Here is a 27,866-nt window from a genome sequence, read left to right as displayed (position 1 = left end):
ATATTTTAAATGTATTTAAACATTTTAAATATATTTTAAATATATTTATGTGCAGATTTCTTTTTTTAATTATTTTTTTTATTGTATTTTAAGTTCTGGGATACATGTGCAGAATGTGCAGGTTTGTTACATAGGTATGCATGTGCCATGGTGGTTTGCTGCACTCATCAACCAGTCATCCACATTAGGTATTTCTCCTGATGCTGTCCCTCCCCTTTCCTCCTAATACCCCTCAGGCCCTGGTGTGTGATATTTCCCTCCCTGTGCCCATATGTTCTCATTGTTCAACTCCGGCTTGTAAGTGAAAATGTGCAGTGTTTAGTTTTCTGTTCGTGTTAGTTTGCTGAGAATAATGGTTTCCAGCTTCATCCGTTTCCCTGCAAAATACATGAAATCATTTTTTATGGCTGCATAGTATTCCATGGTGTATATATGCCACATTTTCTTTTTTTTTTTTTTTTTGAGACGGAGTTTCGCTCTTGTTACCCAGGCTGGAGTGCAATGGCGCGATCTCGGCTCACCGCAACCTCCGCCTCCTGGGTTCAGGCAATTCTCCTGCCTCAGCCTCCTGAGTAGCTGGGATTACAGGCACGCGCCACCATGCCCAGCTAATTTTTTGTATTTTTAGTAGAGACGGGGTTTCACCATGTTGACCAGGATGGTCTCGATCTCTTGACCTCGTGATCCACCCGCCTCGGCCTCCCACAGTGCTGGGATTACAGGCTTGAGCCACCGTGCCTGGCCTATGCCACATTTTCTTTATCCAGTCTATCATTGATGGGCATTTGGGTTGGTTCCAAGTCTTTGCTACTGTGAATAGTGTCACAGTAAACATACATGTGCATGTGTCTTTATACTAGAATGATTTCTAATCCTTTGGGTATATGCCCAGTAATGGGATTTCTGGCTCAAATGGTATTTCTAGCTCTAAATGCTTGAGGAATCACCACACTGTCTTCCACAATGGTTGAACTAATTTATACTCCCGTCAACAGTGTAAAAACATTTCTGTTTCTCCAAATCCTCTCCAGTGTCTGTTGCCTCCTTCCTCTTTAACACTCTCCATTCTAATTGGTGTGAGATGGTATTTCACTGTGGTTTTGATTTGCATTTCTCTAATGACCAGTGATGATGAGCTCATTTTGTATGTTTCTTGGCCACATAAATTTGTTTTTTTGAAAAGTGTCTGTTCATATCTTTCACCCACTTTTTTAAGGGGTTGTTTGTTGTTTTCTTGTAAACTTAAGTTCCTTGTAGATTCTGGATATTAGCCCTTTGTCAGATGGATAGATTCCAAAAATTTTCTCCTGTTGCCTGTTCACTCTGACGATAGTCTCTTTTTCTGTGCAGAAGCTCTGAGGTTTAATTAGATCCCATTTGTCAACTTTGGCTTTTGTTGCAAGTGCTTTTGGTGTTTAAGTCATGCAGTCTTTGCCCATGCCTATGTCCTGAATGGTATTGCCTAGGTTTTCTTTTAGGATTTTTATGGTTTTACCTCTTACATATAAGTCTTTAATCCATCTTGAGTTAATTTTTGTATAAGGTGTAAGGAAGGGGTCAAGTTTCACTTTCCTGCATATGGCTAGCCAGTTTTCCCAACACCATTTATTACATAGGGAATCCTTTCCCCATTGCTTGTTTTTTCAGGTTTGTCAAAAATCAGATGGTTGTAGATGTTATTTCTGAGGCCTCTGCTTTGGTACCAGTACCATGCCGTTTTCATTACTGTAGCCTTGTAGTATAGTTTGAAGTCAGATAGTGTGATGTTTCCAGCTTTGTTCTTTTGCTTAGAATTGTCTTGGCTATACAGGCTCCTTTTTGGTTCCATATGAAATTTAAAGTAGTTTTTTTTTTTTTTTCTAATTCTATGAAAAAAGTCAATGGTAGTTTTAGGGAATAGCATTGCATCTACAAATTACTTTGAGCAGTGTGGCCATTTTAACTATATTGATTCTTCCTATCCATGAGCATGGAATGTTTTTCCATCTGTTTATGTCCTCTCTTATTTCCTTGAGCAGTGGTTTGTAGTTCTCCTTGAAGAAGTCCTTCACATCCCTTGTAAGTTGTATTCCTAAGTATTTTATTCTATTTTTAGCAATTGCGAATGGGAGTTCACTCATGATTTGGCTCTCCATTTGTCTGTTATTGGTGTATAGGAATGCTTGTGATTTTTGCACATTGATTTTGTATCCTGAGACTGCTGAAGTTGCTTATCAGCTTAAGGAGTTTTTGAGCTGCGACAATGGGGTTTTCTAAATATACAATCATGTCATTTGCAAATAGAGACATTTTGACTTCCTCTCTTCCTATTTGAATACGCTTTATTTCTTTCTCTTGCCTGATTGCTCTGGCTAGAACTTCCAATAGTATGTTGAATAGGAGAGGTGAGAGAGGGTATCCTTGTCTTGTGCTGGTTTTCGAAGGTAATGCTTCCAGCTTTTGCCCATTCAGTATGATATTGGCTGTGGGTTTGTCATAAATAGCTTTTATTATTTTGAGATACATTCCATCAATACCTAGTTTATTGAGTGTTTTTAGCATGTAGTGGTGTTGAATTTTATTGAAGGCCTTTTCTGCATCTATTGAGATAATCGTGGTTTTTGTCATTGGTTCTGTTTAGGTGATGGATTACATTTATTGATTTGCATATGTTGAACCAGACTTGCATCCAAGGGATGAAGCTGGTATTTTACTAAGGATTTTCTCATCGATGTTCATCAGGGGTGTTGGCCTGAAATTCTCTCTCTCTTTTTTTTTTTTTTGTTGTGTCTGTGCCAGGTTTTAGTATCAGGATGATGCTGACCTCATAAGAGTTAGGGAGGAGTCTCTGTTTTACTATTGTTTGGAATAGTTTTAGAAGAAATGGTACCAGCTCCTCTTTGTATCTCTGGTAGAATCCGTCTGGTTCTGCGCTTTTTTTGGTTGGTAGACTATTAATTACTGCCTCAATTTCAGAACTTGTTATTGGTCTATTAAGAGTTTTGACTTCTTCCTGATTTAGTCTTGGGAGGGTGTAAGTTTCCAAAAATTTATCCATTTCTTCTAGGTTTTTCCAGTTTATTTGCTTAGAGGTGTTTATAGTATTCTCTGAGGGTAGTTTGTATTTCTGTGGGGTCAGTGGTGATATCACCTTTATCATTTTTTATTGTGTCTCCTTGATTCTTCTCTTTTTTCTTCTTTATTAGTGTTGCTAGTGATCTATTTTTTAAATATTTTTAAGAAACTAGCTCCTGGATTCATTGATTGTTTGAAGGGTTTTTTGTGTCACCATCTCCTTCAGTTCTGCTCTGATCTTAGTTATTTCTTGTCTCCTGCTAGGTTTTTAGTTTGTTTGCTCTTGCTTCTCTAGTTCTATTAATTGTAATGTTAGGGTGTCGGTTTTAGATCTTTCCTGCTTTCTTATAGTGATATAAATTTCCCTCTAAACACTGCTTTGGTTGTGTCCCAGAGATTCTGGTACATTGTCTCTTTGTTCTCCTGGGTTTCAAAGAACTTTATTTCTGCCTTAATTTTGCTATTTACACAGTAGTCATTCAGTAGCAGGTTGTTCAGTTTCATGTAGTTGTGTGGTTTTGAGCAACTGTCTTACTTCTGAGTTCTAATATGATTGTACTGTGGTCTGAGAGACTTTTTTTATTTTTTTTTTTTTTTTTTTTTTTTTTTTTTTTTTTGGTATTTGCTCAGGTGTGTTTTATTTCCAATTATGTGGTCAATTTTAGAATAAGCGTGATGTGGTGCTGAGAAGAATGTGTATGGTGTTGATTTGGGGTGGAAAGTTTGTAGATGTCTATTAGGTCCGCTTCGTCCAGAGTTGAGTTCAAGTCCTGAATAGTCTTGTTAATTTTCTGTCTCGTTGATCTGTCTAATTCTGACTGTGGGGTGTTAAAATCTCCCACTATTATTGTGTCGGGATCTAAGTCTTTTTGTACATCTAAGACTTGCTTTATGAATCTGGGTACTCCTGTATTGGGTTCATATATATTTAGGATAGTTAGCTCTTCTTGTTGCTTTGCTCCCTTTGCCATTATGTAATACCCTTCTTTGTGTATTTTGATCTTTGTTTTGTCGATTTAAAGTCTGTTTTATCAGAGACTATGATTGTACCCCCTGCTTTTTTTTTGCTTTCCATTTGCTTGGTAAATATTTCTCCATCTTTTTATTTTGAGCCTATGTGTGTCTTTTGCATATGAGATGGGTCTCCTGAATACAGCACACTGATGGATTCTTGACTCTTTATCCAATTTGCCAATCTGTGTGTTTTAATTAGGACATTTCACCTGTTTATATTTAAGATTAATATTGTTATATGTGAATTTGATCCTGGCATTATGATGCTAGCTGTTTATTTTGTCCATTAGTTGAGGCAGTTTTTTCATGGAGTCAACATGTGCAGTTTCTTACATGCATATATTTCATAGTGGTGAAATCTGGGCATTTAGTGTACCCCTCACCCAAATACTGAATATTGTACCTAATAGGTAATTTTCAACACTCCCACCTTGTTTTGTCTCCTGTAAAACCTGTGGATTGACCCACCCTGCTTTCCACTGCTGGTACTCATAGGCACCACTGGGGAAACAAAGACAGAACTACCCACCTTTTGCCATAAGCACATGCACATGTCCTTTGGGGGCCGGGAGATCAATCTATCCCACTCGCTGCTGCTGTCTATTTTTCCACTCTGTGTGTCCATTGTACCTATAGTTTAGCTCCATTTATAAGTGAGAACATGCAGTTTTTGATTTCTGTTACTGAGTTATTTCACTTAGTATAATGGCTTCCAGTATCATCCATGTTGCTGCAAAAGACATGATTTCATTTTTTTAAATGGCTAAGTAGTATTCCATGATGTGTGTGTATACACATACCTACAACCACCGACCCCCACCACTGCCTTCACGTACGCGGACCACATTTTTTTTTTTTTTATCCATTCCTCTCTTGATCAACACAGGTTGTTGATTCTATATCTTTGCTATTATGAATAGTGTTGGGATAAACATGCAAGTACAGGTATCTTTTGTATAACAACTTTTTCCCTTTGGGTGTATACCCATGAGTGGTATGGCTAGATCAAATGTTATTTCTATTTTTAGTTCATTGAGAAATTGCCATACTATTTTCCATAAAGGTTGTATTAATTTACATTCCTACCAACAGTGTATAGTGTTCCCTTTTCTCTGCATCCTTGCCAATGTCTGTTGTGTTTTGACTTTTAATAATAGCCATTCTGACTGGTGTAAAATGATATTTCATTGTGTTTCTTATTTGCATTTCTCTGATGATTTGTAAGGTTAGATATTCTTTCATAGTTTGTTGGCTGCTTGTATGCTTTCTTTTGAAAAATGTTTGTTCAGCATTTCCCTTGCCCAAGTTTTAAATGTTTTTTCCCCCCCTTCTTGTTAAGCTTTTTGAGTTCTTTGTAGATTCTGGATATTAGCCCTTTGTTGGATGCATAATTTACAATTTTTTCACATTCTGTAGGTTGTCTGTTTACTCAGTTGTACAGAAGCTTTTTTGTTTAATTAAGTCCCATTTGTCTATTTTCATTTTTGCTGCATTCGCTTTGAGGACTTGTTCATAAATTCTCTGCTTAGGCTAATATCCAGAAGAGTTTTTTCCTGGGTTTCTTCTAAGATACTTAGAATGTCAAGTTCTAGTTTAGGTCTTTAATCCATCTTGAGTTAATTTTTACATATGGTGAGAGTTATGGGTCCAATTTAATTCTTCTGCATATAGCAATCCAGTTTTCCCAATACTGTTTATTCAATGAGGATATCTTTTTCTCAGTGTAAATTTTTGTTGCAGTGGTCAAAAATCAATTGGTTGCAGGTATATGTTTCTTTATTCTGTTCCATTGACTTATGTGTCTATTTTTATAACAGCACCATATTGTTTTGGTTACTGTAGCCTTGTAGAATAATTTGAAGTCAGGTAATGTGATGCCTTCAGCTTTGTTCTTTTTGCTTAAGATTGCTTTGGCTATTTGGGCTCCGTTTTTCTTTTCTTTTTATTTTGTTCCATATAAATTTTAGAATTATTTTCTCTGATTCTATAAAAAATCATGGTAATTCGATAGAGATTGTGTTGAATCTGTTGATTACTATGTCTCCTATAAAATCTGTGGATTGGGTCATTTCAATAATGTTGGTCATTTCAGTAATGTTGTTTCTTTCAATACATGAGCCTGAGATGTTTTTTTCATTTGTTTTATCTGTGATTTCCTTCATTAGTGTGTTATAGTTCTCATTACGGAGATCTTCTTCCTCATTGGTTAAATATTCCCAGATATTTTGTTTCATTTTTATAGCTGTTGTAAATGAGATTACTTTCTTGATTTGGTCCTTGGCTAATTCATTATCAGTGTATAGAAATGCTTCTGATTTTTGTATGTTAATTTTACATCCTGAAACTTCACTGAATTGATTTATCAAATATAACAGGTTTTTTTGGTGGAGTCTTTAGGATTTTCTAGATATAAGATCTTATCATCAGTGAACAGGGATAATTTGACTTCCCTGTTTGTAATTTCAGTGCTTTTATGTTTTCTCTTGCCTGATTGCTTTGGTGAGGACTTCCAGTACTATGTTAAATAAGAGTGGTAAAAGTGGGCATTTTTGTCTTCTTCCAGTTCTTAGAGGGAATGCTTTCAACTTTTCCTCGTTAATTAAGATGTTTGCTGTGGATTTGTCATATATTACCTTTATTACATTGAAGTATGCTCCTTCTATGCCTAGTTTGTTGAGGATTTTTATCATGAAGGGATGCTTAATTTTATGGAATGCCTTTTCTGTTCCTATTGAAATGATTATATGGTTTTTGTCCTTAATAATGTTATGTGATATATTTCATTTATTGATTTGATACTCATTATTGGTCTGTTCGAGAGTTTTAGTTCTTTCTGGTTCAATCTTGGGTGTTTGTATATTTTCAGAAATTTATTCATTTCCTCTAGGTTTTCCAGCTTGTGAGTATAGAGTTGTTCATAATAGTCCCTGAAGATATCTTGTATTTCTGTGGAATCAGTTGTAATATCTCTCTTTTCATTTCCAATTGCATTTATTGAGATCTTGTCTCTTCTTGGTTAGTCTATTTAGCTGTTTGTCAATTTTCTTTATACTTTCAAAGAACCAACTTTTTGTTTCATTATATTTTATTTTCTTCTCTTTTCACAACATGAATGGAAGCACTGGTTTGTATTTGTTCTCTATTTCATTTGATTCTTCTTTGATATTTGATTTTTGTTTTCATTAACTTTGGGATTGGTTTATTCTTGTTTCTCTAGCTTTTTGAAGTGTGATGTTAGGTTGTGAATTTGTCATCTTTCTACTTTTTTGATATAGGCTTTAATGCTGCAAACATCCCTCTTAGCACTGCTTTTGCTGTGTCTCACAGGTTTGGGTATGCTGTGTTTTCATTTTCATTCATTTAGTAAAATTTTAAAATTTACATCTTAATTTTTTCATTGACCCAGTGATCATTCAGAAGCATACTGTGTAAATTGTTTCTGAAGTTTCTCTTGGTATCGATTTCTGGCTTTATTCCACTGTGGTCTGAGAAGACACTTGATATGATTTTAATTTTTAAAAATTTGTTAAGACTTGTTTTGTGGCTTTGCTGTAACATGGTCTACCTTGGAGAATGTTCTATGTGCTTATCAAAGGAATGTATATTCTGTAGTTGCTTCGTAGAATGTTCTGTGTCTATTAAGTCCATTTGGTCTAAAATCCAGTTTAAGTCCAGTATTTCTTTGTTAAATGATCTGTCTAGTGCTATGAGTGTGATGTTGACGTCGTCCTCTATTATTGTATTGCTGGATGTTTTGATGTTGGGTTCCCATGTATTTAGGATTGTTATATCCTTTGCTGAATTAATCTCTTGATCATTATATAATGACTTTCTTTGTCCTTTATTACTGTTTTTGATCTCAAGTCTGTGTTATCTGATTTAACTATAGTTACTTGTGTTCCGTTTTGGTTTCCATTTGCATGGAATTTATTTTTCACCCCTTTACTTTTAGTCTATATGTGTCTTTACATATAGGTAAGGTAAGTTTCTTGTAGGAAGAATGTAATTTGTTCATATTTTTAAATCAATTCTCCCAATCTCTATCTTTCTTTTTATTATTATTGTACTTTGGGCTCTGGGGTACATGTGTACATCCTGCATCCTGCAGGATTTTTCCATAGGTACGTACATACCATGGTGGTTTGCTGTCTCCATTCCCCCTATTACCTACATCAGGCATTTCTCCTGGTGTTATTGCTCCCCATCCCCCACCACACGCTGCCATCCCTCCCCTCCCCCTCCTCCACCCCCACCTTCCTCAGTGAGTATTGTACCCTTCCCCGTGCCCTTGTTCTCATTGTTTGTCACCCGCCTATGAGTGAAAACATGTGGTGTTTGGTGTTCTGTTCTTGTGCCAGTTTGCTGAGAATGATGGTTTCTTGATTATCCATGTCTCTACAAAGGATATGAACTCATCGTTTTTTATGGCTGCATAGTATTCCATGATGTGTATGTGCCACATTTTCCCTGTCCAGTCTATTATCAGTGGGCATTTGGGTTGGTTCCAGGTCTTTGCTATTGTAAACAGCACCGCAGTGAATATATATGTGCATGTGTCTTTATAGTAGAATGATTTATAATCCTTTGCGTATATACCCAGTAATGGGTATTGCTGGATCAAATGGAATTTCCATTTCTAGATCCTTGAGGAACTGCCACACTGCCTTCCATAATGGTTGAACTAATTTGCACTCCCACTAACAGTGTAAAAGTGTTCCTTTCTCTCCACATCCTTTCCAGCATCTCTTGTCTCCAGATTTTTTAATGATTACCATTCTAACTGGCGTGAGATGGTATCTCAATGTGGTATTGATTTGCATTTCTCTAATGACCAGTGATGATGAACATCTTTTCATATGTTCGTTGGCTGCATAAATGTCTTCTTTTGAAAAGTATCTGTTTATCTCCTTCAACCACTTCCGAATGAGTTTGTTTGCTTTTTTCTTGCAAATCTGTTTTAGTTCTTTGTAGATTTGGGATATTAGCCATTTGTCAGATGGATAGATTACAAAAATTTTTTCCCGTTCTTTTGGTTGCCAGTTCACTCTAATGATTGTTTCTTTTGCTGTACAGAAGCTCTGAAATTTAATTAGATTCCAGTTGTCTATTTTGGCTTTTGTTGCCATTGCTTTTGATGTTTTCAGTCATGAAGTCCTTGCCTACACCTATGTCCTGAATGGTGTTGCTTAGGTTTTCTTCTGGGGTTTTTATAGCGTTAGTTCTTACCTTTAAATCTTTAATCCATCTGGAGTTAATTTTTGTCTAAGGTGTAAGGAAGATGTCCACTTTCAGCTTCCTGCATATGGATAGCCAGTTTGTTCAACACCATTTATTAAACAGGGAATCCTTTCCCTATTGCTTGTTTTTGTCCAGTTTGTCAAAGATCAGATGGTTGTAGATGTGTGGCATTGTTTCCAAGGTCTTTGTTCTGTTCCATTGGTCTATATCTCTGTTTTGGTACCAGTACCATGCTGTTTGGATTACTGTAGCCTTGTGGTATAGTTTGAAGTCAGGTAGCATGATGCTTCCAGCTTTGTCCTTTTTGCTTATGATTGTCTTGGCTATGCAGGCTCTCTTTTGGTTCCATATGAAGTTTAAAGTGGTTTTTTACAGTTCTGTGAAGAAGGTCATTGGTAGCTTGATGGGTGTAGCATTGAATCTATAAATTACTTTGGGCAGTATGGCCATTTTCACAATATTGATTCTTCCTAGCCATGATCATGGAATGTTTTTCCATCTGTTTGTGTCCTGTCTAATTTCCTTGAGCAGTGGTTTGTAGTTCTCCTTGAAGAACTACATCCTTTGTTAGTTTTTTGTTTGTTTGTTTGTTTTTTTTACATTTTACATCCTTTGTTAGTTTTATTTCTGGGTATTTTATTCTCTTTTTAGCAATTGTAAATGGGAGTTTGCTCATGATTTGGCTCTCTGTTTGTCTGTTGTTGGTGTATAGGAATGCTTGTGATTTCTGCACAATGATTTTCTACCCTGAGACTTTGCTGAAGTTGCTTATCAGTTTAAGGAGGTTTTGTTCTGAGACAATGGGGTCTTCTAAATATACAATCATGTCATCTGTAAATAGGGACAATTTGACTTCTTCTTTTCCTAACTGAATGTACTTTCTTTTTCTTGCCTAATTTCTCTGGCTAGGACTTCCAATACTATATTGAATAGGAGTGGTTAGAGAGGACATCCTTGTCTAGTGCCAGTTTTTAAAGGGAATGTTTCTAGTTTTTGCCCATTCAGTATGATATTGGCAGTGGGTTTGTCGTAAATAACTTTTATTATTTTGAGACCTGTTCCATCGATACCTAGTTTATTAAGAATTTTTAGCAAAAAGGGCTGTTGAATTTTGTCAAAGGCATTCTCTGCATCTATTGAGATAATCATATGGTTTTTGTCTTTGGTTCTATTTATGTGGTAGATTACATTTATAGCTTTGTGTTTGTTGAACTGGCCTTGCATCCCTTGGATGAAGCCTACTTTATAGTGGTGGATAAACTTTTTTGATATGCTGTTGGATTCGGTTTGCCAGGATTTTATTGAAGATTTTTGCATCAATGTTCATCATGTATATTGGCCTGTAGTTTTCTTTTTTAGTTGTGTGTCTGCCAGGTTTTGCAATCAGGATGATGTTGGTCTCAAAAAGAGAATTCACTCTTTTTGTATTGTTTGGAATAGTTTCATAAGGAATGGTACCAGCTCCTCTTTGCATGTCTGGTGGAATTTGGCTGTGAACCAGTCTGGACCTGGACTCTTTTTGGTTGGTAGGCTATTAATTGCTGCCTCAACTTCAGACTTTGTATTGGTCTATTCAGGATTTCAGCCTCTTTCTGGTTTGGCCTTGGGAGTGTGAAAGTGTCTGGGAATTTATCCATTTCTTCCAGATTTACTAGTTTATGCGCATAGAGCTCATTGTAGTAATCCCTGATGGTAGTTTGTATTTCTGAGGAATCAGTGGTGATCTCCCCTTTATCATTTTTTCTTGCATCTATTTCATTCTTCTCTCTTTTCATTTTTATTAGCCTGGCTAGCAGTCTGTCTATTTTGTCGATCTTTTCAAAAGCCAGCTCCTGGATTTATTATTTTTTTGAAGGGTTTTTTTCTGTCTCTCTCTCTCTCGTTCAGTTTTGCTATCATCTTAGTTATTTCTTGTCTTCTGCTTGCTTTTGAGTTTTTTTGATCTTGCTCCTCTAGCTCTTTCAATTTTGAAGATAGGGTGTCGATTTCAGATCTTCCCTTGTTTCTCATGTGGGCTTTTAGTGCTGTAAATTTCCCTCTAGATACTGCTTTAAATGTCTCCTGTAGATTCTAATAAGTTTTATCTTCATTCTCATTGCTTTCAAAGAACATTGTTATTTCTCTCTTCATTTCATTGTTTATCCATTTGTCATTCAGAAGCAAGTTGTTAAGCTACCATGTGACTGGTTTTGGTTTTGGGTGCTTTTCTTAATCCTGAGTTCTAACTTGATTGCACTCTGGTCCAAGAGACTGTTTGTTATGATTTCCTTTCTTTTGCATATGCTGAGGAGTGATTTACTTCCAATTATGTGGTCAGTTTTAGAGTAGGTACAACTTGGTGCTGAGAAGAATGTGTATTCTATGGATTTGGGGTGGAGAGTTCTGCAGATGTCTATTAGGTGCTCTTAGTCCAGATCTGTATTCAGGTCCTCAATATTTTTGTTGGCTTTCTCTCTTATTGATATGTCCAATATTGTCAGTGGAGTGTTAAAGTCTCCCACTATTATTGTGCAGGAGTCTAAGTCTCTTTTTAGGTCATTAAAAATTTGCTTTATGTATCTGTGTGTTCCTTCATTCGGTGCATATATATTTAGGATCCTTAGATCTCCTTGATGCATTGATCCTTTTACCATTATGTAATGCCCTTCTTTGTCTCTTTTGATCTTTTGTTGATTTAAAGTCCATTTTATCAGAGACTGGGATTGCAACCCCTGCTTTTTTTTTTTTTTCTCTCATTTGCTGGGTAAATCTTCTTCTGTCCCTTTATTTTGAGTCTGTGTGAGTCTTTGCATGTGAGATGTGTCTCCTGAATACAGCATACCAATGGGTCTTGACTTTATACCCAGTTTGCCAGTCTGTGTCTTTTGATTGGGGCATTTAGGCCATTTACATTCAACGTTAGTATTGTTAGGTTTGAATTTGATCCTGCCATTTTGTTACTGGCTGGTTGTTTTGCTCATTAGTTGGCATAGTTTCTTCAGTGTGTCACTGATCTGTACCTTTGGTGTGTTTTTGCAGTGGCTGGTATTGGTTGTTCCTTTCCTTGTTTACTGCTTCCTTCAGGAGCTCTTGTAAGGCAGGTCTGGTGGCGATGAAATCTCTCAACAATTACTTGTTCATAAAGCATTTTATTTCTCCTTCACTTATGAAGCTTATTTTGGCCAGATATGAAATTCTGGGTTGAAAGTTCTTTTCTTTAAGGATGTTGAATATTGGTCTCCACTCCCTTCTAGCTTGTAGGGTTTCTGCCCAGAGATCTACTGTGAGTCTGATGGTCTTTCCTTTGTGGGTGACTCGACCTTTCTCTCTGGCTGCCCTTAGGATTCTTTTCAAGCTGCCCTCTCTTGGCCATCTTGGCAGAAGTCCCCAATCTCTATCTTTTAAGGGAAGCATTTAACCTTTTAAATTAAAGATTAATATTCATACATGAGTTTTTGTTCTTGTCATATTGTTAATTATTTTCAAGTTGTTTTGAAATTTTTAATTTTTTCTCTTTTTGTGTTTATGGTTTGATGAAATTCTGTGATTCCATCTGATTCCTTTATTTTCTTCTGTGTGAGTATTTTATAAAAACTTTTATATTTCTATATGCTTCCATAATGATGATTATCATTCCCATTGCCAGGGACCCTTTAAGCATTTTTGGCCAGACCAGTGCAGTCACCAAAACTTTTCTAAGTATTTGTTTATCTGGGAAAGAATTTATTGATTCTTGATTTATGAAGCTTATTCTGGCAGCATATACAATTCTTGATTGACAGATTTTTTTTTTCTCTCAGCAGTTTTTTTTTTTTTTTCTCTCAACACTTTGAAAATGCCGACTTACTCTCTTCTGGCCCATAACGTTTCTGCCGAAAAGTCTTTTGTTAGTCAAATGTGGTTTCCTTTGTAGGTCACTAGCTGATTTTCTCTCTCTAACTTTAAAATTTTTTCTTTCACTAACTTTAGACATTCTGAATATATATATACTGTGGTGTCTCCTTTTTTACAATTTATTTGCCTTGGGATCATTGGGCCTCTTGTATCTGGATGTCTGACTTTCCGGTTAGACAGGACGTTCTCAGCAATTATTTCCTTAAATTGTTTTTTATTTTTTATTTTTTGCTGGATTAATTTATTATGAACCAAAAACATGTTGTTATAAGAGAGACTAAATCGATTGCTTTAATGAGACTTAGACATTACGTGCTTGCCTGCCTTGCTTATTTTGAATGTGATCAAGTTCAAGACTAGATACAAGGGAGAGGAGAGACAAGCATTTAACTGGTTTTCTCAAAGTGAATTTCTTTTTTTTAAATTTTATTATACTTTAAGTTCTAGGATACATGTGCAGAATGTGCAGATTTGTTACATAGGTCACAGGCCATGGTGGTTTGCTGCATCTATCTCCCCATAATCTACATTGAATATTTCACCTAATACTATCCCTCCCCTATCTCCTCATTCCCTGATATCCCTCCCCTACTTCCCACCCCCCAACAGGCCCTGGTGTGTGATGTTCCCCTCCCTATGTCCATGTATTCTCATTGTTCAACACCCGCTTATAAGTGAGAGCATGTGGTGTTTAGTTTTCTGTTCTTGTGTCAGTTTGCTCAGAATGATGGTTCCCAGCTTCATCCATGTCCCTGTAAATGACATATAATCATCCTTTTTTATGGCTGCATAGTGTTCCATGGTGTATATGTGCCACATTTTCTTTATATAGTTTATCATTGATGGGCACTAGGGTTGGTTCCAAGTCTTTGCTATTGTGAGCAGTGCCACAATAAACATACGTGTGCATGTATCTTTATAAGAGAATGATTTCTAATCCTTTGGGTGTATACCCAAAGGTATGGTAGAAATACCATTTGACCCAGCAATCCCATTACTGGGTCAAATGGTATTTCTAGTTCTAGATGCTTCAGGAATTGCCACACTGTCTTCCACAATGGTTGAAGTAATTTGCACTCCCACCAACAGTGTAAAAGCATTCCTATTTCTCCACATGGTCTTTGGCAGCTGTTGTCTCCAGATTTTTTAATGATTGCCATTCTAACAGGCGTGAGATGATATCTCAGTGTGGTTTTGATTTGCATTTCTGTAATGACATGTGATGATGAGCATTTTTTCATGTTTGTTGGCTGCACAAATGTCTCTATTTGAAAAATGTCTGTTCATATCTTTTGCCCACTTTTTGATGGAGTTGTTTTTTTTTCTTATAAATTTGTTTAAGTTCTTTGTAGATTCTGGATATTAGCCCTTTGTCAGACGGGAAGATTGCAAACATTTTTTCCCATTCTGTTGGTTGCTGGTTCATGCTAATGATTGTTTCTTTGCTATGCAGAAGCTCTTAAGTGTAATTAGATCCCATTTGTCTATTTTGGCTTTTGTTACCATTGCTTTTGGTGTTTTAGTCATAAAGTCCTTGCTCATGTCTATGTCCTCAATGGTATTGCCTAGGTTTTCTTCTAGGGGTTTTGTAGTGTTAGGTCTTAAGTTTAAATCTTTAATCCATCTGGAGTTAACTTTTTGTATGAAGTGTAAGGAAGGGATCCAGTTTCAGCTTTCTGCATATGGCTAGCTAGTTTTCCCAACACCATTTATTAAATAGGGAATCTTTTCCCCATTGCTTCTTTGTTTTCTAAATTTTTCAATAGCTCTTTCTTCCTCAGGAATACCAACAATGCATAAGTTCTGTAGCTTTATGTAGTTCCAGATATCTCAAAGCTTTGTTCATTCTGTTCTATTCTTTCATCTTTACTTTAATCTGACTGTATTATTTTAAAAGATGTTTCTTCAAGTTCTGAGATTTTTTTTTCTTCTATTTAGTCTAGTCTATAATTGAAGCTTTTGAATGTATTTATTACTTTCTTCATTGATTTTTTGTTGTTGTTGTTCTCGAATTTCTGCTTGGTTTTATTCTATTTCACTTTTCTTTCAAGGCCAAAGCCTTTTAGTAAAGAGAGTAATCTTATTTTGATAAAAAGTATATTTCAAAATAAAAACATAATGTTATTAAATCCTAAAGCATCAAGTATCATGAAAAACATAGTAAACCTTGTGAGCAATATAAGAGAAAATGACTTGTACAGCTATAAAACCAAAGAGATTCCATTATAAATTTACTTGAATTGATAAAAACAGAATTCAACAAAATGGTAGGATGAGATAAATATATAAAAATCAGTAGCTAGCCTGTTGGTTCCCATTCTGAGAACATTTAATACATTTTAATAATGTATTAAAATTGTGATGAAAAAGGAAATAGCATTGAAAATATAATAATAGTAGGCAGCACCCTGGGATCAATATTTGATCAAATTAGTATAAAATTTATTTAGAAGAATAAAACATAAAAAAATCACACATATGCACACATACAAACATATATGTTTAAAACAAGCATAATGAGGGATAATTAGCCGTGCTAGAAGATCTTATGCTTGAATAATTAAAGTAATGTTGTATTGATGCAAAAATAGACAGATAAATGAGAAAAATAAATAACCTTGAAATTGATCATGGACTCAATCAATCCTCCTGCAGCCTCTTGAGTAGCTAGGACTAGAGGCTCGCACCACCATGCAAGGCTATTTAAATTTTTTTTTTTTTTTTTGTGACAAAGTCTTGCTATGTTGCCTAGCCTGGTCTCAAACTCTTGGCCTCAAATGATCCTCCCACCTCAGTCTCCAAAACGGTTGATATTACAGGCATGAGATACTTTTCTCAATCCTTCAATGTGTGGGGGTTTTTTTGTTTTTTTGTTTTTTTTTTTTTTGTTTTTTTTTTTTTTTTTTGAGACAGAGTGTTACACTGTCGTCTAGGCTGGAATGCAGTGATGTGATCTTGGCTCACTGCATCCTCTGCTTCCCAGGTTCAAGCAATTTTCCTGCCTTAGCTTCTAGAATAGTACCAGGAGTACAGGAATGTGCCACCATTCCCAGCTAATTTTTGTGTTTTTAGTAAGGATGGGATTTTGCCATGTTGGCCAGGCTGGTCTCAAATTCCTGATCTCAGGTGATCCACCTGTCTTGGCCTCCAACTGCTGGAATTATAGGTGTGGGATTATTGCACCAAGCCCCAATGTGTCTTTTAATTCTGTTATTGCATTTTAGGTTTTCTTGCATTGTTTTATTTTGATGATCTTTATTTACATTCATGATTTTATCTCAAATTGTTATTCTCATATAATTTTCTGTACCTCTTTTATAGCGTGATAATATCATCTTCTACTCTACTGATGTTGCCAAACAGTTCTGAAAATAATTTTTTTAGAGTGAGATTTTAGAGGTATAATTTTCTTCTTCCTTTATCACATTTTTTTCTGTTTTATAGTCACCCTCACATTGGATTTGTGTGTGTGTGTGTGTGTGTGTGTGTGTGTAATTCCTCCATAATTCTGCTACTTGATTGTCATTTAGAACTTTGGTATTTTTGTGAATGTTTTAGTCTTCTTACATTTTTTAGTGAAAAGTATGGAGAGACACTGCTAGACTCTGTTGATTTTGTATTTATATTTAAGACCATTTCTATTCTACTATCCAGCCATGGCTCACTGAGCTAATCTGTATTGTGTTTAGCAGTGTCTGATTAAGATTTAGATACTGTTAAGTAGTTGTCTCAGATGTTACAGACTAAAGGGAGAATTTTATCACTATATAGCTAGTGCTCGACTTACGACCATGATTGGTTCCGACGGACTGCTCGTAACACGATTTGGCCGTAAATTGAGTAGGCTATATGTACAGTGCTGTGAAATGATGTTATAAAAATCTTTAAGTCATGTTTTATCATAATTTTCTTTCATTATTGTTATATATCATAATTTTCTTTGTTCATTTTATGCCATTTGTATCATCTCTACACCATTTTGTTTCTTATTTTTACATTCATCAGGTTTAAGTAAAACACTGCATTACCAGTACAACTGGTTTAATATTTGCAAAACATACAAAATTACAAAATACGGGTGCATACAAAAATACAAAATACAGGTGTAAAAATACCATAGGAAACATTTTCCCAATTGCAAAACATATCAAAATATATAAACATATACGAAACATTTTATTGGCTGTTTTTGAATTTGATCTTCCATCCAAATATATAGCAACTTCTCCATTTTGTGGATGGGCCCGCTTCCTTGCTGTGTTATAACTGTCGATTGCATGGGTGCAGAACCTTTCACAGCTTCACAAATTCTTTATCTTTCAAAATCGTCAACACAGTCGAGTGTGATAACTTCGTATCACGTGCGATCACATTCACTTTCTTTCCTCCTTCATACTGCTTAATTACCTTCATTTTCATGTCAATCGATGGCCTTTCTTTCCTTCTTGGCAGGCTGAGGCGTAGACAAAGACAATTTCCTCTTGGTAGACATCTTGGAAGGGGTTTGATGAAAAATATCCAAGACACAAAACACAAATTGCTGTACCGAGTCTGGGATAACAGTTGAAATGGTGCACGCAGAGATGGTAGTGCTGCTGGAAGCTGGTCCACACTGTCATATGCCCAGCTGGGCAACTTTTGCACTGCCAGATGCGGAGCAGTCATGGCTAGTGATTGTGGTCGTAAAGTCGAATGGTCGTAAGTTGCATAGGTCGTAAGTCGATCAATACCTGTAGGATGTAGCCAGAGAGGTCTACAGTCATTATTACTACTTTAAGCCGTGCAATTTAAGGAGGATACTGTGTCCCTTCTCAATTGTAAATATACTATGCAGAGTTTTGGTGTACTAATAGCCAAGGTAATACCATTAAGCACAGAAACATTTGAGCTGAGTTTAAGCTTGACATTGGAAGTTTTGATAAATTACTGAACATAATCCCATCTCCAGCCTACTCTGGATTATTCTTATGATTAAGAAATATTGTGTTTTAATTTTCCAGGACAAAGCTGGTTTAGTCTGATTGTTCCAGTGCAATTGCTAATAGCAACCGTGTTACCTTTAAGATTGTCAAGATTTAGATGATAAATTGTACCATCACTTTACTTAGAAGGATTTTATTTCCGATCTTCTTACGCTCATATTACCCATGTAATACAGATGCTTTCATGAATGAAATACATCCTTACCTTGTGTTTCCATTATGATCTCTTAAAGATACCACTGTCTTATCTTTATGCAACAAAGAAAACTTCTGTTTTTAAATATTTTTTTGTTAGGATTCCCAATTCATGTCCCAGATATTGAGGACAATTTCCAAAGCCTTAGATGTTTTCATTGTCTGCTGCCACCACTGTATTTTTCAGGCTTTCTCCCAGAAACAACAGATTCAATAGGATCTCTCTTTGTCTCTCTCCCTCCCCCCGAAATCATCTATCTATCAATATATAGATATGCATAAGGAGATTTAGTAGGAGAATTGGCTAACAGGATTATGAATGCTGAGAAGTCCCATGATTTGCCATCTGGGAAAGTTAATAGTATAATTATGCCTGAATCTGATGGCCTGAGAACCAGAGGTGCTGATGGTGTAACTCCCACTTCGAGGTCAAACTTAAAATCAGGCCATTGATTTAAGTCCTGGAATCTAAAGGCCCAACAATCAGGTGCTCCAATTCCAAAGGCGGTAGAAGATGGATATCCTAGCCAAGAAGAGAGAGAAAACTTATTGTTTTTCTGCCTTTTTTCCCTTCTATTCATGCCCTAAGTAATTTTGGATGACATCCATCTACATTTGTAAGGGTGGATCTTCTTTAGCTAGTCTACTGATTCAGATGCTTATGTTTTCTAGAAACACTCTTACAGACACACTGAGAAATAATGTTTTACTAGTTATCTGGGCATCTTTTAGCCCCATCAACTCGACACATAAAATTAACCGTCACAACTACCATTGTATTTATAGACCTTATCAATCTCAGATTTCACAAATTCAAATGTTCACTCAATTTACGTGTTTTATCTCTCACCTTTCCCTACTGAATTCAGTTTGTGAATGTACTGTCTTCTGTGTATACTTCATCCTGTATTCTGAGATTCTTTTTGACTCTTGGCTAACTCTTGCTCTCATGATCTTTTTCCTACAATATAGATTTACAGCTTTAGATAAAAGGCAGTGTCCTTTTTCTAACATTGGACCTATAGAGTCCTCTCTACTTGCTCTGTCTAGTTTGAGTTACCCACTCTGGCTGTTTTTTCTCAAATAGGTAAATTCAGACAAAGGGAATATGAGATTTAATGAAGAATTAATGTATAAATAGATTTGTGTTTTAATGAAACTCAGTCCAATCCCACCTAACTCAATCCAAGCCTTCTCTTACTTGGGCAGCAATTTAGATAATAGACTGAAGAGGCAAATTTGTAATTAAAAATAACTGCAGTAGTAGTGGAGATATACTATGGGGTGGGAGTGGTTCAGAGTTGGAATTTTTTAGAATGTAGAATTGACAAGTGGTTAAACTGATCTGTTAAATCAGTGTTTCTCAACTTTTGCACTGTTAACATTTTGTCACAAATTATTCCTGTTGTGAGAGGCTGATCTTAGCAATCCTCAGTTGTAAGAAAGAAAAATGTTATTGAGCAATGCCAAATGTCCCCTGGGGGAAAAACACCTCCAGTTGAGAACTACTGTGTTAAATAAACGGCATATGCTTTGTCTTGCAGTCTGTTACAGGGTTGGTAATAATTATTCCTATGATAATAAGTTTAAAAAATAGATATTATTACTGCTAACAATTTTTTTTTGTTTTTTGGCCTGAGGATTGCAAGATTGGTTTAACACTTGAAATTTAATTAGTGAAATTCACTACATTAACATAAATTGGCATATTTTCAAATGGTTGATGACAATTTGCAATCTTTCTTCTGAATGTTTCCGTCATATATCATTCTCTTCTTATGTTTTATTCTTCTCATCAAGTTTTCGGCATCCCCTACATATCAGGAATATTGATTTTGTTAACTTTTTCCTGCCATATAGATTGCAAGCATCTTTCCTAGACTCTTACTACATTTTGTTTGTCATACAATTAAAAATACTTTGTTATTAAATGTATCTATTTTTTTGTGAATTCAGAAATTCCTTTTTTATTTAAGAGTCTTGTCCTTCCAAATGTTTTATAAAAATATTCTATACATTTTCAAATTTTGTTTCACAATTAGTTCTTTATTGAAGTTGGATTTTATTCTTGTATTTGATGTGTGATAGAGTATATAACCAGATTATGTGAGCTTCATTTATTAAAACATATTTTCTATAATGAATATAAATGCCACTTTAAATATGTATTTTCATTTTTGTGTTTCTATTTTGGATTTCTGTTCTGTTTTATTGATACAGTTATCTATCATTGAACAAATACTTTGTTTTTAACACTTTAGTAAGTTTTAACGTCTTTATTTTCCCTTTTCTACAACCTGCTTCCCCCTTAGTTGCCTTACCTCAATAAATACTATTAATAACTGTCAGATAATATTTTAGTCCATTTGTGTTCCCATGAGGAAATACTTAAAGCTGGGTTATTTATAATAAAAAGAGATCTTATTTTGTCTCATGGTTCTGTAGGCAGTACAGGAAACATGGTGCTGGCATCTGCTTCTGGCCAGGGCCTCAGGAAGCTTCTACTCATGGAGGAAGGTGAAGTGGGAGCAGATATATCACATGGTGAGTGTGGGGATGAGAGAGCAATGGGGGAGGTACTGCACACTTAAACAGATCTTGCATGAACTGAGAACTCACTTCTACCCAAGGGGATGGTGCTAAACTATTCATGAGGGATCCATCGATATGATCCAAACATCTCTCACCAGGCCCCACTTCCAACACCAAGGATTACATTTCAACGTGGGATTTGGAGGGGTTAAGTATCGAAACCATAACAGTTATTCAGATTGAAATCCTTGTGAGCTTTCCTTGACTGCTTACTTTCTCTCACGGTCCTTATTCAACGCACTAGAACCTTATTTTCTTCCTTTTATCAAAATATATAAAAAATTCCACCACTTTTCACCTCCACCACTTTCACATTTACCACCTTAGTTTATTCCATTATCTTTTTTGCCCTGTACTATTACAATAGTTGCTTGATTCCCCCATTTCTAATCTTGATCACTTATAAAGTCTTCACATAGCAGCCAGAGTGATCTTCTTAAAATATAAATCACATTCTCATTCTCATTTTCTCCAACTGCTTTCCAAAGAGCTGCAGGCTTAGCATACACATTGCCTGCCTTCCAAGTTGTAGCAGTCAACAGTTCTACCAAATGACATGCTGTTTCTATCTGAACTTTTGGCTTTTAACAATCAAATGCTAGACCAATGCCACTAATTTTAAATTTATTGATTTAAGTAAGGGTATTCTTGGTGCTTCAAAAGTAGTGTCAAAATCTCAATGCCTTAATATAACTGAAGTTTTTGTCTCTGTCATCTAATAGTTTAATGAGAATCTTAAGGGTTTTTATGTATAGTATTATATTGTCAGCAAACAATGACAATTTTATTTCTTCCTGGTCTCTTTGTATGCCTTTTATTTCTTTCTCTTGTCTAATTTATTTGGCTGGGACTTCCAGTACTAATGCTGAATAGAAGTGGTGAGAGTGGGCATTCTTGTCCAGATCTTAGAGGAAAGGCTTTTAATTTTTAACTGTTGATTATGATGTTAGCCGAGGGTTGTCATGTATGGCCTTTATATGTAATTTGGTGAGAGTTTTTTTTTCAACTGTGAAAGGATGTTAAATTTTGTCAAATGCCTCTTCTGTGTGTATTGAGGTGATCATGTGCTTTTTGTCCTTTAGTCTGTTGATATAATATATCACATTTATTGATTTGCATATATTGAAGCTTCTGTGCCTCCCTGGGATAAATCTCACTTGATGTTGATAGGTGATACTTATTTAATGTGTCATTGAATTTGGTTTGACAGTATTTTGTGGAGGATGTTTGCATTTATCTTCATCATGAATATTGGTTAGTATTTTTTTTTTTTTCTTATAATGTCCTTATCTGGTTTTGGTATTAGGGTAGTGCTGGTCCAGTAAACTGAAATTGGAAGTATTCCTTCTTTTTCAATTTTTTTGGAACAGTTTCAGAAAGATTGGTATTAATTCTTTTTTAAATGCTTGGTAGAATTGGGCATAGAACTTCTAAGATACAGGACTTTTCTTTCATGGTAGACTTTTTCTTACTGACTTACTCTGCTTACTAATTATTGGTCTGTTCAGATATTCCCTCTTTTACAGATTTAGTCATGACTGGTTGTATGTTTCTTAGAATCTATTCATTTTTCTAGATTATCCAATTATTGGCGTGTAATTGCTTAACCAGGAAGTTAAAAATTTCTGGCCAGGCGAGTTGGCTCAAGCCTGTAATCCCAGCACTGTGGGAGGCCGAGGCGGGTGGATCACGAGGTCAAGAGATCGAGACCACCCTGGTCAACATGGTGAAACCCCGTCTCTACTAAAAATACAAAAAATCAGCTGGGCATGGTGGCGCGTGCCTGTAATCCCAGCGACTCAGGAGGCTGGGGCAGGAGAATTGCCTGAACCGGGGTTGCGGTGAGCCGAGATCGCGCCATTGCACTCCAGCCTGGGTAACGAGCGAAACTCCGTCTCAAAAAAAAAAAAAAAAATTCTTTATTAACACATTGGTTTTCAAGACCATGTTTCATTTCCATATATTTGTGAATTTTCTAAAATTTATTCTGCTATTGTGTCTAGATTCGTATCATTGTGGTGAAAAAATGCCTTATATGTGATATTTCCTAAAGAATGACTGCATGTGTTTGAGAAGAATGTGTAATTCTGGTGCTGTCGGATGGAATATTTTGTATATATCTATTAGGTTCACTTTATGTAAAGTATAGTTCAAGTCCAATGTTTTCTTATTAATTTTCCTCTTTCAGACATTTAATATTTGCTTTATGTTTTTAAGTTCTTCTGTATTTGCAGCATATATTTTTACAAGTGTTACATTCTTTTGATGAATTGACCTCTTTATCATTATATAATATGCTTCTCTGTCCCTTTTTAAAAATTATACTTTAAGTTCTGGGGTACATACACAGGTTGTGCAGAATTGTTGCATAGGTATACACATGCCATGGTGGTTTGCTGCATCCATGTCCCCGTCACCTATATTAGGTATTTCTCCTAATGTTATCCGTCCCCAATCCCCCTACCCCCTCCTATCCCTCCCCTAATACTCCTCACCCCTCAACAGGCCCCAGTGTGTGATGTTCCCCTCCCTGTGTCCATGTGTTCTCATTGTTCAACACCCACTTATGAGTGAGAACATGTGGTGTTTGGTTTTCTGGTCTTGCATTAGTTTGCTGAGAATGTTGGTTTCCAGTTTCATCCATTTCCCTGTGAAGGACATGAACTAATTCTTTTTTATGGCTGCATAGTATTTTATGATATATAGGTGCCACATTTTCTTTTTCGTCTATCATTGATGAGCATTTGGGTTAGTTCCAAGTCCTTGCTTTTGTAAACAGTGCCACAATGAACATATGTGTGCATATGTCTTTATAAGAGGACAATTTATAATCCTTTTAATATACCCAGTAATGGGATTGCTAGGTCAAATGGTATTTCTAGTTCTAGATGCTTGAGGAATTGCCACACTGTCTTCCACAATGGTTGAACTAGTTTACACTCACAAACATTCCTTGTTTCCATATCCTCTCCAGCATCTGTCGTCTCCAGATTTTTTAATGATTGCCATTCTAACTGGTGTGAGATGGTATCTCAGTGTGGTTTTGAGTTGCATTTCTGTAATGACCAGTGATGATGAGCATTTTTTCATATGTTTTTTGGCTGCGTAAATGTCTCTTTTGAAAAGTGTTCACATCCTTTGCCCGCTTTTTGATGGGGTTGTTTTTTTCTTGTAAATTTAAGTTATTTGTAGTTTCTAGATATTAGCCCTTTGTCAGATGGGTAGATTGCAAAAATTTTTTCCCCTTCTGTTGGTTGCTGCTTCACTCTAATGATTATTTCGTTTGCTGTACAGAAGCTCTTAAGTTTAATTAGATCTGATTTGTCTATTTTGGCTTTTGTTGTCATTGCTTTTGGTGTTTTAATCATGAAGTCCTTGCCTATGCCTATGTCCTGAATGGTGTTGCCTAGGTTTTCTTCTGGAGTTTTTGTGGTGTTAGATTTTATGTTTAAATTTTTAATCTATCTGGAGTTAGTTTTTGTATAAGGTGCAAGCAGGGAGTCCAGTTTCGGCTTTCTGCACATGGCTAGCCAGTTTTCTCAACACTGTTTATTAAACAGGGAATCCTTTCCCTATTGCTTGTTTCTGTCAGGTTTGTCAAAAGCCACTTTTGAGCCCTGTGTTCTGTTTCATTGGTCTATATTTTTTGGCACGATTACCATGCTGTTTTGATCACCGTAGCCTTGTAGTATAGTTTGAAGTTAGGTAGCGTGATGCCTCCAGCTTTGTTATTTTATTTTTGCTTAGGATTCTCTTGGCTATGTGGGCTCTTTCTTGGTTCCATATGAAGTTTAAGATGTTTTTTCCAGTCTGTGAAGACAGCCAATGGTAGCCTGATGAGGATGGCATTGATTCTATAAATTACTTTGGGTAGTATGGCCATTTTCATGATAATTGATTCTTCCTAACCATGATCATGGAATGTTTTTCTATCTTTGTGTCCTCTTTTATTTCCTTGATCAGTGGTTTATAGTTCCCTTTGAAGTGGTCCTTCACATCCCTTACTAGTTGTATTCCTAGGTATTTTATTTTCTTTGTAGCAATCGTGAATGGGAGTTCACTCATGATTTGGCTCTCTGTTTGTCTGTTATTGGTGTATAGGAATGCTTGTGATTTTTGCACAGTAATTTTCTATCCTGAGACTTTGCTGAAGTTGCTTATCATATTAAGGAGATTTTGGGCTGTGACAATAGGGTCTTCCAAATACACAATCATGTTGTCTGCAAATAGAGACAATTTGACATCCTCTTTTCCTAATTGAACACCTTTTATTTCTTTTTCTTACCTGATTGCTCTGGCCAGAACTTCCAGTAGTATGTTGAATAGTGGTGAGAGAGGGCATCCTTTTCTAGTGCCAGTTTTCAAAGGGAGTGCTTCTAGTTTTTTACCATTCAGTGTGATATTGGCTAGGGGTTTGTCATAAATAGCTTTTATTATTTTGAGATATATTCCATTGATACCTAGTTTATTAAGAGTTTTTAACATAAAGGGCTGTTGAATTTTGTCAGAGGCATTCTCTGCATCTATTGAGATAATGTGGTTTTTGTCTTTGTTTCTGTTTATGTAATGGATTACATTTATAGCATTGTGTATGTTGAACCAGGCTTGCATCTGCAGGATGAAGCTGACTTTATTGTGATGGATAAGCTTTTTGATTTGCTGTAGGATTCGGTTTGCCAGTACTTAATTGAGGATTTTCACTTTGACGTTCATCAGGGATATTGGCCTGAAATTTTCATTTTTTGTTGCACCTGCCAGGCTTTGGTATCAGGATGATGTTGGTCTCATAAAATGAATTAGGGAGGATTCCCTCTTTTTGTAGTTTGGAACAGTTTCAGAAGGAATGGTACCAGTTCCTCTTTGTACGTCTGGTATAATTCGGCTGTGGCCCATCTGGACCTGGTTGTTTTTTTTTTTTTTTTTTTTTTTTTTTTTGGTTAGTAGGATATTAACTGCTGCCTCAACTTCAGACTTTGTTATCGGTCTATTCAGGGATTCACCTTCTTCCTGGTTTAATCTTTCGGGGGGTAGTATCCAGGAATTTATCAATTTCTTCTAGATTTACTAGTTAATGTGCATAGAGGTGTTTGTAGTAATCTCTAATGGTAGTTTGTATCTGTGGGATTGGTGGTGAGATTTCCTTTATCATTTTTAATTGCATATATTCAATTCTTCTCTCTTCTTTTTCGTTAGTCTGGCTATTGGTTTATCTGTTTTATTGATCTTTTCAAAAAACCAGCTCCTGAATTCATTGATTTTTTTTTTGAAGGGTTTTTTTGTATCTCTGTCTCCTTCAGTTCTGCTCCAAACTTAGTGATTTCTTGTCTTCTGCCAGCTTTTGAATTTGTTTGATCTTACTCCTCTAGTTCTTTTAATTGTGATAATAGGGTGTCGATTTTAGATCTTTCCTCACTTCTTATATGGGCATTTAGTGCTAAAAATTTCCCTCTAGACACTGCTTTAAATGTGTCCCAGAGATTCTGGTATGTTGTGTCTTCGTTCTTGTTGGTTTCGAAGAACATCTTTATTTCTGCCTTCATTTCATTGTTTATCCAGTCAACATTCAAGAGCCAGTTGTTCAGTTTCCATTTCCTTGTACGGTTCTGAGTTAGTGTCTTAATCTCGAGATCTAATGTGATTGCACTGTGGTCTGAGAGACTGTTTGCTATGATTTCCCTTCTTTTGCATTTGCTGAGGAGTGATTTACTTCCAATTATGTGGTCAATTTTAGAGTAGGTGTGATGTGGTACTGAGAAGAATGTATATTCTGTGGATTTGGGGTGAAGAGTTCTGTAGATCTGGTCCACTTGGTCCAGATCTGAGTTCAAGTCCTGGATATTCTTGTTAATTTTCTGTCTCGTAGATCTGTCTAATATTGACAGTGGGGTGTTAAAGTCTCCCATTATTATTGTGTGGGAGTCTAAGTCTCTTTGTAGATCATTAAGAACTTGCTTTATATATATGGGTGCTCCTGTATGTGGTTCATGTATATTTAGGATAGTTAGCTCTCCTGTTTGCATTGATCCCTTTACCATTATATAAGGCTCTTCTTTGTTTCTTTTGATCTTCATTGGTTTAATGTCTGTTTTATTGGAAACTAGGATTGCAACCCTTGCTTTTTTTTTTGTTTTGTTTTTCATTTGCTTGGTAAATCTTCCCCATCCCTTTATTTTGAGTCATGCATGTCTTTTCACATGAGATGGGTCTCCTCAATACAGCACACTGATGGGTCTTGACTCTATCCAATTTGCTAGTCTGTATGTTTTGATTTAGTCATTTAGCTTATTTACATTTAAGGATAATATTGTTATGTGTGAATTTGATCCTGCCATTTTGATATTAGCTGATTGTTTAGCCCATTAGTTGATGCAGTTTCTTCATTGTGTCAATGGTCTTTACCATTCATACATTTTTACACTGCCTGGTACTAGTTGTTCCTTTCTGCATTTAGTGCTTCCTTCAGGAGCTCTTGTAAGGCAGGCTTGGTGGTGATGAAATCTCCCAGCAATTGCTTGTTCATAAAGGATTTTATTTCTCCTTCGCTTATGAAGCTTGTTTGGCTGGATATGTAGTCTAGGTTGAAAGTTCTTTTCTTTAAGGATGTTGAATATTGGTCCCCACTCTTTGGCCTTGTAGAGTTTCTCCCAAGGGATCCTCTGTGAGTCTGATGGGCTTCCCTTTGTGGGTAACCTGACCTTTCTCTCTGGTTGCCCTTAGTATTTTTTCCTTCATTTCAACCCTGGTGAATCTGATGATTATGTGCCTTGGGGTTGCTCTTCTTGAGGAATATCTTTGTGGTCTTCTCTGCATTTCCTGGATTTGAATGTTGGCCTGCCTTTCAAATTTGGGAAAGTTCTGCTGGATAATATCCTGAAGATTGTTTTCCTGCTTGGATTTATTCTCCCTGTTGCATTTGGG

General features: G+C 36.0%; 1 protein-coding gene and 1 long non-coding RNA gene across 2 annotated transcripts in view; one reads left to right on the top strand and one right to left on the bottom strand.

Moving 5' to 3' along the window:
- Nucleotides 1-27,866, top strand: part of CCDC7 (coiled-coil domain containing 7) — a 394,100-nt gene that overhangs the window by 111,214 nt on the left and 255,020 nt on the right. The window lies entirely within an intron of this gene.
- LOC116537511 lies at nucleotides 3,232-26,403 on the bottom strand. Its single transcript, XR_004263156.1, has 3 exons — nucleotides 26,362-26,403; nucleotides 4,533-4,537; nucleotides 3,232-3,391 (listed from the first exon to the last, which is right to left on the bottom strand). It is a non-coding gene; the product is annotated as an uncharacterized LOC116537511 (long non-coding RNA).

The sequence above is a fragment of the Sapajus apella genome, unplaced genomic scaffold (genome assembly GCF_009761245.1).
Source record: "Sapajus apella isolate SASKATOON/1434 unplaced genomic scaffold, GSC_monkey_1.0 scaffold111, whole genome shotgun sequence".
Classification (NCBI taxonomy): domain Eukaryota; kingdom Metazoa; phylum Chordata; class Mammalia; order Primates; family Cebidae; genus Sapajus; species Sapajus apella.
Note: the sequence above shows the minus strand (reverse complement) of the source record. Positions and strands in the feature narration are given on the sequence as shown.